This window comes from Motacilla alba, chromosome 1 (genome assembly GCF_015832195.1).
Source record: "Motacilla alba alba isolate MOTALB_02 chromosome 1, Motacilla_alba_V1.0_pri, whole genome shotgun sequence".
In the NCBI taxonomy this organism is placed as follows: domain Eukaryota; kingdom Metazoa; phylum Chordata; class Aves; order Passeriformes; family Motacillidae; genus Motacilla; species Motacilla alba.
Window position 1 is genome coordinate 55,143,634 of NC_052016.1, and position 20,380 is coordinate 55,164,013.

A 20,380-nucleotide genomic window follows, 5' to 3' on the forward strand; every position below is an offset into this window, starting at 1 on the left:
GGAATGAGGGAGGAGGGACAGAGTCGCCATCCCCCGCGCCCGGCCGCTCGCCAGCTCCAGGTAGGGGCCGCTGATTGACAGCTGACACCGCCCCTTCGGCGCTCTCATTGGCCGCTCCCCACGCCGATCAGCGCTCAGCGCCGCCGGGACCTGCTTCCTATTGGTGGGCTCTGCCCCGCCCCTCGAGCAGGAATCATCAGGGCGGTGAGGGGGCGGGGCCCGCGGCTGAGGGGGCGGGGCGGCGGCGGCTTAGCCCGCGAAGGCGGCGGCGGCTGGAGCGCTGGAACGGCGGCGGCTGGTGCGGGATGGGACGGAACGCGGTGCCAGGTGGGTGCGGGGCTCCTCTCCAGCCCCCCGCAGCCATCGTACAGGGAGGGCAGGAGTGCGGGCGGCGGCGCTCAGAGGGTCCTTTCCCCGCCTGCGAGGAGCGCGGAGGGGGAGCAGCCGCTTTTTAGTGGCTCCAGCCCGCGGGGATAATCCCGCCGCTGCCCTGCGGGAGCCCCCTTTCTCCTCCCGGCCGCGGCGGGGGCGCCGGTGGGTCGCTCGGGAGCTGCTGGCTGTGCTCCGCTGGCCCGGGCTGAGCTGCCCGTCCTCGGGCCCTCTCGCCTCAGCTTTGTTCCGAGTCCTCCGCCGGCCTCGGCCCCTCGCCGGTCCCCGGAGCCGCGGGGCGCGTTCCCTTTCCCCCCGCGCTCTCGGGGGGAGGCTCCGGAGCCCTCCGTGCGTGGGGTCGGGGACGGGCCCCCGAAGTGTTCCCCGCGTTCCACGCGGCGCTCCGTTCGGGCAGCGGGAGCGCGGCGCCCATTGCCGGGAGCCCCCGCCCGGGGCTCGTTCCCCGCTCGTGTTCGCCCCCCGAGAGCGGCCCCCGCGGCGCGGCACCGCCGAGGCTTCCTGATGTCCAGCGCTCTTCAAGTATTTAAGAAATAATCGTCTTTGACTTTGAAGGGCGCTGGGAGTCCTTGACAGCTCGGGAACTTTTAAACCCTTACCCGCTCCACCACGTTTGGGGTTTTTTTTTTTAATTTTTTTTTTTCCTACTTGGCTCTTAAGCAAATGTGTCGCTGAGAAGAAGCCTGGAGTCTGAGTGAGTGCAGGCTTGTGAAGACAGGGATTTATCTCAACTGCTCAATGTCTGACACTGACCTAAAAGCAGTTAAAAAATGCTTTGTTTATTCTCTTGCTTTCTGATATGGTTCAGTATTCGCTACAGATAAGAGGAGAAGGGCTGATAGTTTTAGGTTGAACAGTAATCTGTGAAGTAGGGCCAGTACTTGAGTGATTGGATACAGTTGTGAGATTCCTTGATAGAAAACACTTCAAAGCACAAATGGTGTAGTGTGTGTGCCGTTTGTGCAGGAATAGGAAAAAGCTGTAGTTCTTTGTGCCTCTTTTGTAAACTGCAGAGAATGAGGGGACAGTCTTCCTATTAAAAGAAGATGAGGGAAAATGATGAAAGTAGTCAGGAACTTTATGAAACTTTAAATCTGGGCATGAGGAGGTTGTTTTTTCTTGCCTATCATGCAAGACTGGCCTTCTTTTTAAAACTTGACTTAGGGAATCAAAAAATATTACATTTAGAGGAGACAGACTGTTGTTTTGACTTTGGCTGATAGAGTATTTTCCATAAACTAACAGCGAGTGTACTTGAGGAGAGGAATGAAGTAATGGAATAAGGCTGCAGTTCTTATCCTCCAGTAAGCTGTCCCACACTACAGTGCTCTGTAGTTCAGATGCGAAGTTATGTGGCCTCTAATATATGGAGGCTGACATGATACAAAATAATTATGCTGCAGTAGTGCTCAAGCTGGAAATCTTTGAAAGTTACTGGTTACAATGCTTTCAAACTTCAGTGACTGAAGATTAAGCCCTGTGTTTGAGCCGTGGAACTGAGCTTTGTCAGTTCTTATGCTACGCCTTTTTGCCTTTTAAGTTCTCATCAGAAGAAAATATGCTAAGATGGAAGGACAGTTATCTGCCCACGGGCCCCAAGTCATTCTTAGTAAGTATTAGGATCTTTTATCTGTAGCTATTCATTTGAGACTAGGACCATACTATGTTTCCTTTAAGTAATGTGGAAACTTGATTTGTTTCCAGCTGAAATCTGGGGATGAGTTGTGCAAAGCAAACTTTTTCTGTCCCTTGCTGGAAGATTAGTTTTGTGTTTATATAGCTAGTGGCAGTATGAATGGAGTTATTAGGCAGTGAACACAGAGGTTTTGTTGTACATGAAATAATGTATAATTGAGCCAGTCCTCTTCTCGTTTTCCATGGCTATTTTCCTCAAATAAAGAGAAAATAGAAAACATTTTTTTATCAGATACTGAAACAATAGTCTTGATTATCTCAGTAGTTACAGAAATTGAATAGTCTTTGTTAATCTTCCTATTTGTCCATGGAAGTATTAAAAATGACTTTACATGCCAGAAATAGAATTGCTTGTGTTTTAAAAAGATATTTTCATAGCAGGAATAAGTTACTGTGGCTTCATGTTTGATTTACATGGTATAACACATGTGACATTTCATAGTTAATAATAGCATAAACCTCTTTTTTTCTTTTAGTATATGCCTTATCTGTAAAATATGCCTCAAGGGATCATGATTTTAGGAGTAGCAGTATAAACTCCTTGTATAACAGCTACTCTTTAGTGTCCCTACTTTAGCTCAGGTTTATTTACTTTATTCTTCAGTGAGAAGGTACATGCCATTTACTTTTCTGAAACAAGATTTACACTGTCTGTGGGCAGTATTGCTGTATGGAGGAAAGAGAAAAAAAAACCCATCATCTGACAGATGATAGAGAGTTTAGAAGTGTCTTACACAGTGATGAGAAGGACAGGGTTTCTGGAAAGCTGACCAAACCAGAGCAGATACATTGGTGAAGAATTCCAGAAGAGCTGATGGTGATTGTTTCCATCACTGTATCAGTGTGACCTGGACATGAATTAGCTTTCATGCCTTTGCAAGTCTTTGTTTTTTGATTAAACTTCCTGCATGAACAGTCACATATTAGTGTACTCTTTGTTCTTTTGAGCAGTCTCAGAGCACTGTCTTTCAGAGTTCTCTTGACTGCTTTGTGTGAGGAAGAAGCAAAAAATACTGCTGCAGGTAATTTCAGTCTGCTCCTGCAGGCCTGTCTTTAGCTGATGTGTACTTAGTGTTGTCTTGTAACTGCACTGGAATCTTGTATAATACATCTCTTCTTGGACTTTTCAATTCAAATTGGGTGTGTTACTACTTCCCAGTTCATGTGTGGCTCCAGTTAAAATTATTAGACAAGTTGTGGTCATTACTTTGGACTTGTTTTTATCTTAATTTTGCTTGCATAAGATCCTGAGCCACAGGCAGTGTATCACATGAATTACACTGCTGGTGTAAGTTACTGACCAGGCTGTGCGTGACCAGTGGGTTATGATACTAAGTTTTGGTAATTATCTCAATAGCAGAAATCCATTAGTATACGGTACTGATGGGGAGCAATTGGTTTTGTCAGGCTGATTTCTTAGTTATCTAATAGTGATGGCATGCAGTATATGGAGATCATTGATAGGATCAGATTACAAATGTCTTCCAGTGTAGGATGTAGCTGTACTTTGCCTTTGGAAGCTTCCCTGTACAAGGAGTATGATGAGTCGCAGGCTGTCACTGCTTATTCTTTTAAAAGGAAAGGTGGAGGTGGAGGGTGACTATTAATTTCTCCATATGGAAGGCTCACATACAGAATACCTGTAATCTAAGAAAAATTAGTGTCTCAACCGACAATTAAATTGAAGCATCTCAAGCCTTAGCTCTGTAGCAGAGCTGTCATAGCACTTACATTCTCTCCTGAGAACTTGGTCTGCCTCTAGAAGTAATAATGCCGGTAATCTCGAGTTACACCAGAGTTATTTGTTACAGTTTAACCAAATGTTTTCCTTCACATTAAACTATTATTTAGATCTAAGCCAACCTTTGTTAAAAGTTATTGAAATGTTGCATTGGAATCTTTTCTTAACTGGTAAAGCACAGTTGTTTTTCACCGCTCTTTTGAAAATTCAAATAACTGAAATATTTTTAGCTACTGATGGATGTAATTTCTTCTGCCACAAGAAGAATCAAAATGCTTGGGAAGAAATGAAGAAATTTGTACAAACAGCTGGAGATCAAAATGGCAGCCTTTGTTCTGATTTAAGCTGCAAACTTGGAGCTTATCTTTGATTTCTTCATTTTTGGCAGGGGAGGTAGCTGGAGAATTATTTTGAAGGCTTCTAAGTATAGTAAATATTTGTTGGATTTGCTGGTTTTTATTTGTGTTAAGGATTTACAGGTGTCTGGAATTTCAGCATGTTGTGAATTAGTTTTTCCTTTGACATACTGAAATATTCTGCTATTGAACTGATGGTGTTTTCTGTGTCTACAAATGACCCAGAATGAATGGGGATTTTTTTTTTTTGTGGAGCTCTCAATTAAGCAGAATTTTAGTTAATCCTTCAAGATTCTTGGAGCCCCTTCCTATCTAACAGATATAATCTCTATTCTAACACAGATTTGGTAGCCAAATTCAGTGGTAGGGAACAGTGTGTGTTTCTACTGAGTGTAAAGCATAGTATGCCACATTTATTAAATATATTGGTTTTGAGTATTCATTATACTCGTGCCACTTGTATGCTTGAACTGATTTACTCTTACATTTTCAAGTATACGTTTTATAAGCAGAGAAATTGAAATTGTCATTCAGTGCTTCAGCTGACGGATCCCAGATTTCTTGGGCATATTCACAGTGGCAAACTACTTTGCTCATAACAAGTAGTATGACAAGTTGTGTATGTAATGGGTGATGCATAATACATCAAAACATGTTAATAGTATCCAGTGAATGTTGGAATTAATTTCTTGATGTTGGTTTTGAAATCCCATTGTTGAAAAAGTCAGTAACAAGTGATGCTGAGGAAAACCATTCATCTGCTATGGACTTGGTTGTCCTAACAGAGAAACAGGCAGCTGTGGTGACTAATGTGCTAGAAGACAAGGCCTGAAAGCTTATTTTATTTTGAAACTTCAAACAGCCTTTGGAAACACTTCTTTGAGAAGTTCTTCTGCCTCATTACATGTGAATGGAGAAATGAAGTTTGAACTTGTGAATTAGAAGGGGGGCTTTAGTGGCAATGTGGCTTTTTAGTTTGTTTTTCTGCAGCAGTTAGGTCTTGCTGATGAGTTTTCTATAGAATGTTGAAATTCTCTGGAACTTATATCAGCACAGATTTACTGCAGAGTTATTTCCTGGGAAAGCAGTGTTTTTCTTTAGAAAGTTTGGCTGCTGCTTTGAATGCTTAAACAGCTGCAAACATGGACAAGAATACATCACTTCAAATGAAGCCTTTTGATTTCCTGCTGAATTTGAAGACACTTTTGTATCAATGTTTTTTGCACGTGGAATATTGAAGTTTCTTCTCACCTCTGCATGCCAGCTTGAGTTGGAGTGGAGCTGCATTTAAATCTTAAGTCATATTTAAAGAGGATATCTTGGTAAAGTTTACAAGGGTTTGGTTACAATGTCAGGTTATTTAACTGAATAGTAAGAGAAGGGTATTTGCACTGCTAGACAAGCAGATGTGCAAGCCATGTGCTTTCCATCTACTCTTCTTTTGGCTGAAGGAACCAGGAACTAGCCTTTCAGCAGCTTCTTTTTCTTTACCCTTGATGGAGGAGATCATGTCTCCTTCTGCTTAGCCAACTTGCTTCTCTTGAAGCTTTCCCTTCCAATCCTACAGGTCTTGTACATGTTCACTGTGGCACTGCTCATGCTCTTGTAGACTGTGCTGAAATTTCAGGTATCCTTTGATTCATGGTGGGTAGCTCCACACAAGCGCATAGTGAACATTAGGAGCTACACCTAGTTATAGCTCAAGCTATTCATGCTGTAAGGACAGACCTTCGTGTCTAGTTGCTGAATTTCTGTGCTGGATTTGTACTGGTAATGACAAGAAAAGCTTCCATGTTGGTGGACTGATAATAATCCTTAAGGTTAAAAACTTAACCACTTATCATGCCGAAATAGCTGCATCTGAAATGCTAATGTAACATCATTGGGATTCTGATGTTTTTTTCTGGATTACTTGCCATCTTACTGGAGAAGGTGTGTGCTTTGCAAAGTGTTGTTCTGGTTGCTGTACTAACAATTCTGAGGGCCTTGAATCTGGCATGGATCTGCAGCTTGCTGTCATGCTTGGTCACACAGCTGGCTGAAGGACTGTCTGACTAGTTGGCTTGATGCTGGAACAGGTTTAAAAATCTTCAGTAATTTCTCTGTCTTGGAGGGTGATGGCAAGCTTCTGTTCAATGGAATTTAGAACTCTTATTTGCAAAAACTGGGGAGAGGAAGGTGATACTCCACAGCTGGGGAAAGTTTCAGAACTTGTGTTGTCTTAGCTGCTTGGAATGGACTAAATATTTTACATTATTTAGTGAATTGGTCCAGTTACTATTTCTGTGCATTATTAACAAAGGACAGAGTCAAATATTGTAGCAGACTGAACCCTCATCTTAAACCTCTGGCTTTCTGAAATGTACAGAAATAAAGTGTATAGTCCAATCTGCATGTTTCTGTTAGCCATTTTGTCTCTTCGTCTGAAACTATTAAGGCAGCAGTGAAATAACCACCTTTACTGGGTATGTAGTATGTATTACTGCTGCCTGTGACAACTGCTGAAACCCCAAATTCATTACCTTCTCTCCCTGTTCCATGCTTTAAAATGAAGCTGTTAAATGTTTTGTGTGCCACTTCCTCATTTGCATTTTCTGTTCCACTTCCCCTTGCTGCAGACTCTCGCTGATGCATTTTTTCTGAAGTCTTTTACTTCCCTTCGAAACTTGCTCCTGTATCCTAGTATTCCCCGTAAAAAAAGACAAACGTTACAATGAACTTCTGCTTTGTGTCATTTCTAGTAAAACCCACTGGTGCCTTATTTTTAGACAGTGAAATACTTGGAGATATAAAAAAACCAAACCCCAGCAAAAACCACAACAAAAACCCTTCCCAGTTGCCACGTGCATCCCCGAAAAATTTAAAATGGAGGGAAGTAGATGCAAGACATGAAGTGTAAATCCTTGCCAAATGTAAATCCTTCTTCCCTTAGCTGAGTGAACTGCTTACTATCAAATTTCTTTAAGCCACAGAATGTTGGTTTTGGCAGGAACATCAGAAAGAGTTTTCTTTCTTTTAAACAGTTGTTGTTTGGAAAACAAGCATATGTTTGGCATCATCATAGACTTCTAAAAGAGGAAAAAGTGATTTTATTTTCAAAACATATAGTAGAACTATATTTTCAGCAGAATCAAATGTTAAATGCTTCTGGAAGCTTAAATATAATAGTGTGTCCATACAGTTGGTTGTCAAGGTTGAAACAACAAGCACAGTTAGCCCCGAATCTGCTAAATGCTAATCCAAATTTGGCAAGTGTGTTTCTCAGCCAAGTGAGCTGAGGAAGTTAGAGAAGCACATAGCCTGTAATAATCAAGTTTTTTAAAGCAAACTTAAATGTTGAGGTTCAGTTATAAAAAAATGCAGCCTTATTTTATACTTCTGGTAATGGTAATGTTAACTGCAAGACCTGTGATTGTAAATCCCCATTATCATTCATCTTGGTGGAATTATTGCTGTTAATGCTTTTGAAATATGAAGCATTAGAAAGCATACTGAATTAGGTTTTGTGAACCTAAGGGCTGATAGTCTAAATAGTGAACAGCTTTGATTTGTTGGTCAAAGATAACTTTCTTCATGCCTCGTCACAGAACAATGAATGCAGCACAGAGCAGTCTGGGTTGCTCAGAGAAATTTGTGTGGGTTCACTGAGTTATAGAGATAGGCTAAGAAAAGAGAAAAATGATGTTTTTTAGCACTGGGTGGGAAACATCAGGGAGATTGAACTGGGAGGGTGAGAAGGATGGGTGTTGAATCTACAGGAATAAAACTAGTGAATTTAATACAGGATTATTGAGAGTTGTTATAATCTCTCCAAGATGTTTAACCTGATATTTTAGAGCTAAAATATAGAGGAAACCTTCAAACAAAAGCTTCTCTGAAATACGAAGCTTGAAGGACAAGTGTTCTTTTGTCGGAAGTGTATTTTTGAGGCTTCTAAATCCGCTTTGAACAAAATACTAAAATAAATGTAACTGTAGGAAGATAAGACTCTAGAAATAATTGAATTCCACTGTGGATTAGTTAATTTGCATTATATTAGTCGTGTTCTCTGAAATATGCCTTCCATATTTTTTTTGCTCATTTCTGCAGGTGTATCATGAAGTTTTCATCTTCTTTTTTTGTTCTAAGCATATGAGACTTGATGATTTAAATCAGATTCTTATTGGGTGTTAAAAGAAGAACAAACTTGGCCAAAGTAGGAACCTTAAGCAGTATGTTTTTTTTTGTGGGCTTGAAACAACTTTTGGTGATTCTGCATGTAAGAGAACATGACCCATAGAACAGCTGGCCCATAGGTAGTACTTTTGTTGCAGAACAGACTTTTTTACATGTTTACTTGGTAATAGACATTTATTCAGGAGTAGCCTTTCTCAAGGGCAAAATATCTCTATACTGTTATTATACTTGAAAATTAGGTAGTTGTGGAAACACAGGATCTTGAAAGTGTTGGGGCACTTACCTCTTCAAAAAAAAAAAAAAGTGTGATTCCCATGATAATCTGCAGCATGGTTTTCTAAAATAACAAAGCCAGTATTTATCTGTGCTGTGCAGAAGGAAATACTGTATTATTTGGGATCAGATGATAATTTTAAATGGTACTTCATAAAGGAGACTTTGGAAAAAAACAACAAACCCCAAACATCAACAAGGTTCCCTGCCTTCTTGGATGATCTGTTTTAGTTCATTGTACTTGATGCAGAATTTGTCAGAGGTTTTATACCTGTAATAACATGAATGGTCAGCTCAAATGATTGTGGTGCTTACACCTCCTCAGCACTTGTTGGTCATAGAGGTCACATCTGAAGAGCTACATGAGCATTTCAAACCAAGGTCAGGTGTGGTAGGAGAGTAAAGGCATCAAGTTCTACATCTACTGTGGCTTTACTTGCAACCTTCCACCCATCTGCAGTGCATGTGCTGGTGCTCTTTGAACAAAAGCTTTATGCACGGCATATCAGTAGTTTTAATTGAGCCTTCCTGTTTGGTTGTATTTTATTCCTCTACTGCTCTCTGGCCAGCACCAAGCAGCTGTTGAATGAAGAGGGAAAGAGGAAAATATGTGTCACAGCTGTGCAGCTCTGGCCCTGCCCTCTGGGAAGTGGAGTTGTTACTCTTCAAAGCATTGTGTGGTTTCTGCATTTTATATGGAGGTGGGAAGAGGTGGATTTGAAGCTGTGCCTGGTTTCCTGCTGTCCTTTCTCTCTTCCCATCCCAGAATGAAGTGGTCAGTAATATCCAGAATATTGTTGCTTCCATTTCCGAATGTAAGCCATACATTGCTCTGGAGCTGTCAGCTGCTGCCTGGGCAGGCATGGCATTGCCCGGGGACATGGCATTGCCCTTCCTTCCTGTGACACATCCTCTGCCTCTACTCCTCTACTCCTGCTTGCATAGGGTTAAACAGAATAGCTACTCTTCAAATGAAAAAAAATTCTTGCATGTTTATTGGCAGCCCATGTCTTTGAGCAACCAGTTGCCACATTAAATGTTTATTTTTTTTCCCAAAAGTCAAGATATTTTGCATCTTACATGATGTAAATCTGTATTTAATTATTGGAAATCTAAATTATTTATAGTTTTCAAAATGTTAATAGAGGAAGGCAAAATTGAAATGGGTATTTTCTGGTTGTTGGAAGACTGAGGAAGGGATGCAGACAAAAAACCGATTCAGAATAGAATAACTTACCTGCAATCACATTATTATGGAGATATCTGAGATGTATATATTGTATGTATTAAATAATTTAGGTTTTCTTTGTGGTCACATAATATCTTAGTTGTTGTTTCTAAATCTCTTAATGGAAATTACTTTGTAAGACGCTGCCTTTATGGCAACTGACTGCCTCTTCTTCCTCCCCCCCCAGTGGAAAATACTAAACATGGCTGTGAATATCATAGTGAAGAAATCTGAGGGATAAGATTTATTGAATTTATGGGAATATGTACTGGGAACAGGTAAAACTAGTCTCTTTAGTTAGTATCAACTGTGTGGTGTTGAATCTGATGGTAAGGTAGTAGATGACCTGGATGGGTTATGTGATTACGATAATGAAGTCAATATTTTTCATTACCCATATTAAAAAAATATTTTAGAATTCCTTTTTATGAAAACAAGTCTTAATTAAAACCATAAAAATCCCATGGTAACAGCAGGCATGGCTGTTTTAAGCCACTTCAGCCTTCTTTTCAAAAGAAAAAGTGGACTTTATTTCACATACTTCTGGATTTCTGGTGATTTGTTTGATCTTCCTAAACTGCTAAGCTCCTCTACATTGAGTGAGATTTGAGGTCACAGATCCGTGCAAAACTGCTTTAGTTTAACTGGCTTATAAATAAAAATGTTTATAACAAAAAAGACCCAAAAGAAACAAACAAAGCTGTCTGTTGCAGCTAGCCCTTTAAAAACAGGAGGAGGGAGGGAAAAAAAACCCTAGAGAAACTGGGATAGACCTGAACCATGTAGCTAATGCTAGAGTATGCCAGTCTCTTTCAAGAGCAGCTTCCCAGCTGGTATGAAATAAGGAATAATTCAGTACATGAATTTCACCTGTTAAAAAGCTGTAATTTCTGTCCCTCCCTTCTCACCCACCTTATTTCTTTACATAATAATGTCCTTGACTGAACCCCATAGGTCAGCTGTAAGGAGTCATTAACTTTTGAATTGCATTGAGTTTTAATTTTATAAATGGTGGCTCTTTAATGATTAATCTGTATGATACCTCTGTCTGTTTGAAAACAATTGATATGGTTTTTGAGACTTTAAAACTGGGGGAAAACCCCACACTTTTCACCAATATCTTCCTGGTGATAAAGCATAGTGGTTTTATGTATATGGAGAGATCTGTATCTGTAGGTACACAAGGCTTTATAAACGAAATAACTACAGCATTAGCTACATGCATACCCGAGTATGTGCATATGAGAGAGCTGTTTAGGAGAACAGAGCATTTCAGTTGGAAGGCATCTAGAGCCATTGTCCAGTCCAATCCAGTCCTGACTGCTTCAGGGCTGACCAAAAGTTAAAGCATGTCCTTACGGACATTGTTCAAAATCCTCTTAAACACTGTCAGGGTTGAGGCATCAACCACCTCTCTAGAAAGCCTGTTTGAGTGTGTGACCCCTCCCTTGGTGATGAAACACTTCCTACTGTCCAGCCTGAACCTCCCCTGGTGCAGCTTTGAACCATTCCCACATATCCTGTCACTGGGTCCCAAGGAGCAGAGCTCAATAATTCTCTTTTCACATCCCTTCCTCGGGAAGCTGTGGAGAGCAATAAGGTCACCACTTAGCCTCTGTTTGTCCAAACTAGACAAACCCCAAGTCCTCAGCCACTCATTACAGGACTTTTCCTCACAGGCCCTTCTCCAGCTTTATTAAGCCTCTCTAGCATATTCAGGCACCTTCACAGCCTTCATAAATTGTGCAGCCGAGAATAGTAGACTGTTCTTGAGATGAGGCAACACAGCAACACTGAATGCAGCAGGGCAGTCTCCTCTTTTGCCTGGCTAGTGATGCTGTTTGATGCATCTTGGGATGGGATTTGCCCTCTTGTCTGCCAGGGCTCACCACTGACTCAGACTGAGCTTCTGCCCACCATGTACTCCAGATCCGTCTCTCTCCTAGTTTATACTTGTGTCTGGCATTACTTTGTTCCAGGTGCACAGTCTGACATTTGGACTTGTTAAATTTCATGCTATAAATCATAGCCCAGTGTTCCAATCTGCATAAACCCCCCCGCAAAGCTCCCTGTTCCTCACGAAAGCCAAAAGCACCCCCCAGTTTGGTATCATCAGCAAACTCAGTAATGGTGCACTGCACTCCTGCATCCAGATGGTTGGGAAGTACAGGAACAGGACTGGCCCTAGAATTGACCCCTGAGGAGCACTGCTGGGGACCAGTCACCAGCTGTACCCCCTTCACTTTACAACCCTTTGAGCTCTGCCCTTCAGCCAGTCCTTCACCCAGCATACCATGAAACCACTTGTCCTGCAGCTGGACAACTTGTCCAGATGGATGCTGTGACAATATTGAAAGCTTTCCTAAAAATCCAGAAAAAGGCATCTTCTGCATTCCCTTTGTCTACTAGATGTGTGACCTTACTGGAAAAGGTTACCAAATTAGCTTATTAGTTATGGCTTTCCTTTTGTGAACCCATATTGACTGTGCCTGATAATTGCATTATTCTTTAAATGCCTTTCAGTATTACCCAATATAATCTTTTCTGTGGTTTTTCTTCTTGGTTTTTCCAAGAGCTGAGGCTACATTAACAGGTCTGTAGTTTCTTGGATCTTCCTTCATACCCTTCTTGTAAATTGGAGTAAAACTAGATCCAGATCAGCAGGGACCTCTCTTGACTGAAGACTTTTGGTAGATGATGGACAGGGGTGCTGCTGAAGCATTGACTGGCTCCTTCAGAACTCTGGGATGAATCCCATCATTCCCTATGGAATTCGAAATATTCAGCTGATCCCTTAGAATTTCAGTGTTCATAAATGGAAACTCACTGTTCCCACACTCACGGTCTTCCAGCTTGGGACTGGGCAGCCGCAGGTCCATCAGTATTGTGACTGAGGCAACCTGACCAGCAGGTTGAGGGAGGTGATTTTCAACTTCTGCTTTGGTCTTGTGAGATCCCACCTGCAGTGCTGCATCCAGCTCTGAGGGCCCCAACCTACAAAGGATGTGGATGTGTTGGAGCAAGTCCAGAGGAAGGCTGTGAAAATAATCAGAAGGCTGTACTACATCTCCTGTGAATGCAGGCTCAGATAGCTGGGGCTGTTCAGCCTGGGGAAGAGAAGGCTTTTTGTGACAGGACAGGATACTGAAAGAGTGTAGATAGGAAGAAGTTCTTTACTCAGAAGTTCTTTACTCAGAGTGTAGATAGGAAGAAGTTCTTTACCTCAGAGGGTGGTGAGGCACTGGAACAAATTGCCCAGAGGTGTTGTGGATTCCCCATCCCTGGAAGTGTTCAAGGCCAGGTGGCTCTGAACAGCCTGGGATAGTGGAAGGTGTCTCTGCCCATGGCAAGGGGTTTGGAACGAGAGGATCATTAAAGTTACTTCCAATCTAAGCCATTCTGTAATTTTGTGATTAAAAAACCCACTGAAGGCCATTGTTTTTAATTCATCCCTAGTAGTCACTTAATCATCTCCCACAAGTCCAATGTTTTGTTTTAGACCTCTTGCTATTTATGTACTTTAAAAAGCCATTTTAAGGCATCATAAAGCAGCTCCTAATGGAAGCAAGCTTCATATCTCAATTGTGGTTTTTAAACAAAGTATGTGGCCTCTTAGGAGGACATAATAACAGGGAAGGTGAAATTTTTTCCATATACTCAGCTCTAGATCTCAAAGCATCATTCTGTCTGCTAGGGTGAAGGATGTGCCTTCTGTTCTCCAAACATTAAATCTGAGTGCTCTTATGTTTTTTTCATTTCTCTTTCACCACCAAGCTGTGGGGGAATTAGCCATGGAGTGATGTGAGTTGTTGCTTTCAGCTAGATCCAGATGAAAAATATGTCTTGGCTATGAATGGGGTGTGCTAGAGAGAGCAGCTGCTTGCTTGATCCAGGCTGTGACCATCTGCATAATTCTGATTCCATGGAATTGAAGTTGGCTGTCAGCTACAGCAGTGCTGAGTTGTTTAGTAGGGCCTTGGTGCTGCCTCCTTCCCTGTTGCACTTCTTTATTGGTGTGGTGTTTTTTCTGCTTTTTAAAAACCACATCAGTTCTGTTTAATTTCTCTTTTTTTCCTGGAGATTCTGAAACCTACTAGATTTCATTTCTCAATCTTGAGGTGTCTCATTTGTGGTTTATGTGTGTGTATATATAGTATTTTTGGCTAATGCTTTTCAGCAGGGTTCGTTCTGTGGCCTGTGCTGATTCATGCTTCCCTTACTCTGACACTTTTCTCTAACATTATGAAACTGTAGAGTACAACCTGCACGACCCTCTACTATTTCTGGAGATGTATGAGTGAAGAAAATACTAAGTTTTGTTCAGCACAAGATGAAATCTGGTATTCGATTTGAATGTTGGCTGTTAATGACCTGACAATATTTTTGGATTGATTTTTTCACCAAATTCAGGTACTTTAATGAAGCATTTAACTTGAAAGTCACATCACCTAGCCTTGGACTAATTCCCTTAATGAACCCACAGGCTTTCTGTCTGGAGTACTTACACAAAGCATCTGTCTAGATGTTCATGCTTTTTAGCAGTGCCTGCTAGCAACAAGAAGTGAGGTTGAATGCTCCAGAAAGTACAGTTTAAAGGACCTTTCTATTTCAAGAAACATATTTTTAATTATTAGTAATTGAAAAACTGTGCTATGTAATGCTGGGTGGGTAACAACTGAAATTAGAGATGCTGTGTGCTGAGGATGACCCATTTTTGTGTTGTTACATGAGAGTGGGGATCCACTTGAGTAAAGGCATCAGCATTCCTTTTGTGAAGCATTAGGGAGACATCTCTACAGGCTAGGAGTGGAGCTAGGAGGGAGTTTTTTGCTATTCTGCAAAGATGTGTACTCTGACCTTCTGGAGAAGAGTGAAGGGCTGTATTGGGAGAAGGAGCAGGCTGACTTGTACTGTGAATAATGGTTGTTATCTGTGAAGAATTTAGGGATAGTGAATGCTGCCAGCAAACCTTTTCAAGTATTTGAAAACATTTTGATATTGCTATCCCATCTGAAATCTGCTCCTTTTCAGAGATACTGGCCTTTTTTCTTTCCTGGTGGTGGAAGAACCCTCTCTTTTTGGATCAAAGACAGAGAGCTACTTCCTGTCTCTTGTGGTTGGTACTAGTAATTTGTGGTATAATCTTTGTTTAGCTTCATTTGCAGTAAAGAGTCAGTGCTGACCATAGAAGAGAGTGTAGTCCTGGGCAGGCCTCCTGTTGAGACACCAAAGAGGTGACAGATGTAGGGATGGTCCTGCTTCTTACCAGTGAAGAACATCTGACAAGCCACTGCTGTTACCACCTGGCTTGAAGGCTTGATGGGCTGGCTTTTGTAGATTTCTGAAGATCAAGTGTTTAACCTCAGATAAATTCCACAGGATGCTTAGGATTTTGCAAGCCTGCTGTTTTGATGGGTTCCTCTGTCCAGTACTGAAGGACTGCTATACTCAGTCAAGTAGTGAATATTTGTACCATAATCCAGTGGGTGAAATGGAATAAAAGAAACACCAGGTACTCCACACAGATTGGATTTTTTACTTTATTTGCCTGTGATCTGAAGCAAAATTTCAAGAACTTGATCTTGTTTGTTCCTTGGAAGGAATTGGTGGCAAAGGACACACTGGGTGTGGTGACTAAGTCTGACTGTCAGAGTGGTTCCCAAGAAGATGCAGAGTGGGAAAGTATCCCCTGAGGGCTTGTCAAAGGGCAGCTTATTCTCTGCACTCCAAGTGCAGTGTTTATCCCACGTAATTTTGCATTTTTGGATGCTGCAGAAGCTCATGGATGAGACAACAGCAAGTGAATCTTTAAAGACCACCTGGAAAACATGAATTGCCATGTCTTTATGCTGCTCCTGTTCTGTGCTTGAAGTTAAGACTGGGATATGGAGCAATCTAGTTTGGAGATTTAAAGATAGTCTAGTTTAAAGAGAAGAAACTTTTGAGTTGTCTTGATCAATCTTATGAAAGCTGCTTAAGATGTGCTGCTGAGAGGCCCCTCAGTTGTAAGTAAGTGATTGTATGGCTCTTCTACAGAAAAGCCCCTGTCTCACTGTAGAAGTACATAAGATCAAGGGGGACCTAACCACAAATTGATGAGTAGTTCTACTCTCTGAAGACTTCAGAACCTCTCTGGATTTTCCAAATGTGCATTGCAGAGTTAGAGTAGTTTCTAAGATTGAATTTCATACTTTTAAGATTGAATACATGCACAAATTTAACAAGGCAAACCAGTACTGAAGTTTCAAACCACTTCCTTTTTTGTGTGTATGCATTGGTAATGCAGTTGCTTGAATTCAGAGTATAGTGGTAAACTTTGGGTCTCCATATATGAAAACATATTTTAAAAACCCTCCCCCTACCCCAGAAAGCAAACTTCAAAATAAAATCATTTTTTCACCATTTTCATGATGACCTGCCATTTGGATACTTTTAATCCTCAATCTGTGTAAAAGTTATGTCTTGCATTAAATCCTTTATGGTTTTTTCCTGTGGATTTCTGAAGTAATCCTCTGTGTGCCATATAGCTTGTTCTTCAAATTGCTTGCCTATAATATCCTCATTTCTAGGAGTTTTGTTTAGAAAGCTTTAAAACATCGATTTTAAACAAAATTCAGCTGGATATAAATTTCTTACCAGAAGTCAGTGTTACATATTCTGCATGTTTAAATTCTTATGCTGTTGAAACTGTTTAGTACTTTCTGTAATTGAGTCAGTGAATGTGTCTAATGGGACACTTGGCAGAGGAGTCAGTGATGTTCCTGATAATGAGTAAGAATATTTTTATAATGCTTTTGTTGTTTTGTTTTTGTTTTTTTTTTTTTTTCCCTCTTGGGGATTTCATGGGAAAGAAAGAATCCATTCAAAAGGGAATGTGTGTGTTTTCACAGTCGGGCAGTAGATTGGTATTGCTGGACTGTTAGTGGTGTACCAAAACATATTCTCCTTCCTACATCCTGTGTTTTCATCATAGCTATGTATCTTAAATGTGGAACACATAGGGAGTCCAACATTTTGTCTCTGGCTTATCCTGGGCCTTTTTCAATATTCTACTTAAAAAAAAAAAAAAAAAATCAGATTGCAAAAAAAAAAAAAAAATCTAAAACTGCTTGACATTGACCATGTCCTGATGTTTTTATTTAACCAGGTAAGGAGTTATACTGAAATACACGTCAAGATAGTTGATTTGATTTTCACTGTGAAAGCTGAGATTTGTCTTTGTGTCTTCAAGAATCTTTCAGATTCCTTTCCATCCCTTTATAGGTTCTATACTGTTGATCTGAGTGAAGCGTTCTTTCATCACAGAATGGATTCAGGGATCCTATTTATGTAGTGCAGCACTGCAGACAGTGTGTAAATGTAAATGATGGAAGTAAACTGCAGCATGTGGACAAAAACGTGTCGCTCATGTGGGGAACTGAGAACTTCCTAAAGTTCCTTTGCTGCTGAGGATAATGTAATACATTATTTAATAGTGTAAATACATTCTCAGACACCCTGGTAGTACTAGAGGGCTTAAGATCTATATAGTTCCAGTCACCTTGTACTATGAGTGCTCTATCATGTCTGTTCCGTAGTGTTGCTAATGTAGTGCTGTTTGCTCTAAAGCAGGTTTACTGTTCCCTGAGCCACAGGCATACTTAAATCACTGCTGGTTGAAGTCTCTTACAGAATCACAGAAAGGCCTGCGTTGGAAGGAGTTGTAAAGAACATCTAGTTCCAATGCCATTGCCATGGGCAGAACACTTTCCACTAGGCCAGGCTGCTCAAAGCCCCATCCAAGCTGGCCTTGAACACTTCCATAACTTCTCTGGGCAACCTGTTCCAGTGTGTCCCTACCCTCACAGTGAAGAATTTCTTTCCAATATATAACCTAAACATACCCTCTTTCAGTTTAAAGCCATTCCCTCTTGTCTTTTCGTTACAAATCCTTGTGAAAAGTCCATCTCTAGCTCTCTTGTTGGTCTCATCTTGGTACTGGAAGTTGCTGTAAGATCTTCCTGGAGCCTTCTCTCATCCAGGATCCTGTCTTTGTAGGACAAGGTGCTCTAGCCCCTCTTAATAGTCATTGTGTCCCTCCTGGAATCCCTTCAGCAGGTGCACATCCATCTTATGTTAACTTAGGCAAATAACTTTCCCCATATAGTACATCTGTCCTGGTAATGAGAACATGAAGGAATTGTATGTGAGTCTTTATAATATGTCTCTTTAATTTTTCTCTAAGCGCATAAACACTTAAGTGAGGACCAAGAACTTGGCCAACTGGTACTGTTTGCGAGCAAGTTAACTAGAGGACAATATTTCATTTGGAATAGGTGGTTACTGCACCAGTGGTTAGTCAAGTCAGGGTCTGGGCACCTTAAAGCTGTGGTGTTCTGAGGGAGGATGAAGGAATGTGAGCAAGGCAGGTGGTGACAGTGAGCAAGCAGGACACTGCTGTCTTGCCTTTGAGAAATTTGTGTGGTCTTTAACAGTGTTTTGCTCTTCTAGATGCTTTGTCTTTCTTATACATCACAGTTTATAATTGTGTCCTTGAGATAAACAAGTGTTTTTCCTCTTGTAAATTTTAATTGTCTAAAATATTTAGGCAAAAAAATGCATAGTAGCACCTCTTTAAAATTCTGGTAATAGTATCAGCCTCCTCTAAGCAAGTGATCTGTTTTAGAGATAATTTTTATATAGTTCTTGCAGAAAGGGCATTTATATCTCAACTGCAAAAACCCTTAATTTATAGAAATTCAGTGTATGACTAAATGCTAATCTATAAGTCACAGCGTTCTCTTGATGCTAGGAGCTGTAATATTTTCATGGAAACATCTCACTTCTTAATTTTTGCAAGAGATTCTCATTGCTTTTTTTTAGTCTGTTTTAGTGGGTTTCTGTTCAGTAATATTTAATTTGCTGTGAAGAATCTCAGGGGGATTTAAGACTGCTGTTTTATTGTGCATTACTGTAGGCTGTTACATCATTTTTCCATCCCCGCAGTCATCAAGTGGGTAAATGTTACTTTCTCTGCTGATATTTCTATTTAAAAATTGATTATAAAATAACACAAGCTATTTTGTTACCTTGAAAAAAATTAAGCTGTATCATGAAATATTTAGCACAAAATGGTTAAAACTGTCTGGATTTTACTCATGCATATTTTATTAAGTTTTTTTTTTAGCTGATTACTGAACTGAGCCCCACTTTTAATGCATACTTTTAATTATTCTGTTACTGAAAGACTAAGTTAGATTTGTCTTTGTTTGCAGAAAAAGCCACCTGAGTGTGCCAGGAAGTTAGAGAACAGCTGTCTCCTCAAAGGCGTAAACAGTACGGATATTCCACGCTCCTTTTTAAATGGTAAGTTGTTCAAGAGAGCTCTTGCTGAACGTTCCTTGTCACTTTGCATTTGTGTGAATCTATTATGAATAGCTTGGATGATTGTGATAAGTCCCTGCATTTGTGTGAATCTATTACGAGTAGCTTGGATGACTGTGATAAGTCCCTCAAACTGAAGACCAGCGATGAATTTTGGAAACTTGTCCAGAAGGTTTTGAGTTAGCCTTGGAAAGGAGGTTTATATTTTTGTGATATTGAAGATGTGCTGTTTTAGGCCCTGAAACAAATGGCAAAAGCGTTGCTCACCCAAGAGACTGGTAGCATTTAAATACTAATCTTATTGTGTAGAAACCGAAATAAATTTACTTTATTCATGGTTGTTCATGAGCTGCTGGATTTATAAATTTGCATCTGTTAATTACTTTTACCCTGTATAATCTGTACTTTGTTGATGTATTGTCTAAGAGATTTAAACTAAATCTGCTGAAGTTGAATGTTTGTTGGCATCAAAGTGCAACGGATAATAAAAGATTTGTATTTATTGATATTAAACTAGCTGTGTGGGGAAATATTTCCCTGCCCCCAGTTTGTCTCAGCTGCCACACTCAACAGCAGGGACCTTTAGGTAAGGATTGTCTGTGGGTGTTGCTGGAAGAGTAGTGCTTTCCTCACTGTGTGACGTAAGAGGTGGGACACACCTGGGGGTGCTAATGAAGGACTGCTGGCAAGGTGCAGACAATTTTGTTACAATAAGTAAAGCTGATAAATGTGTGCAAGTGTGTATTTACAGGGAGCTGCAGCTTGTTGGTGTCTGCAGTGGGAGTGAGAAGGTTTTTGAGCAGGGGAAGAAGCTGAAGAGCAGATTTATTGTTCTTCCTTCTGACAGGGTGAGGTTAAAAGTAGTATTAGCTACCTGTAGTAGAGACTGTTTTCTTCCTGCATTGCACACCACAGGGCTGCCTTTGCCAGAAACCACAGCCAGCCTTGCTTCAAGGTCTCTGAGAAACAGTAAAGTATGCAGCAGTGCTTTAGGAGACTTGTTTAGGATACTGTTCTCCTGTGTCCTCGAGCTGTCTCGGTCTATAACCCTGCCTATGATTCTTTGCCACACTTTCCTGCTCAGCTTAAATTCAGTTATGCTTCATTCAGTTTTGAGTTCTGAGGGTATGCTTGATGGTACTCAAGATGCTTTTCAGCATA

The 20,380-nt window shown here is 40.8% G+C and overlaps 1 protein-coding gene across 2 annotated transcripts in view; it reads left to right on the top strand.

Annotated features, from left to right (window-relative positions):
• Nucleotides 1–201: 201 nt before the first annotated feature.
• WASF3 (WASP family member 3) overlaps nt 202–20,380 on the top strand; it is a 65,543-nt gene continuing 45,364 nt past the window's right edge. The window contains exons 1-2 of one of the 2 annotated variants that reach the window (XM_038138326.1): nt 202–327; nt 19,111–19,201. The gene's annotated coding sequence lies outside the window, so the exon portion shown is untranslated. The remainder of the gene's footprint in view (nt 328–19,110; nt 19,202–20,380) is intronic. The other variant, XM_038138317.1, reaches the window with a different exon arrangement.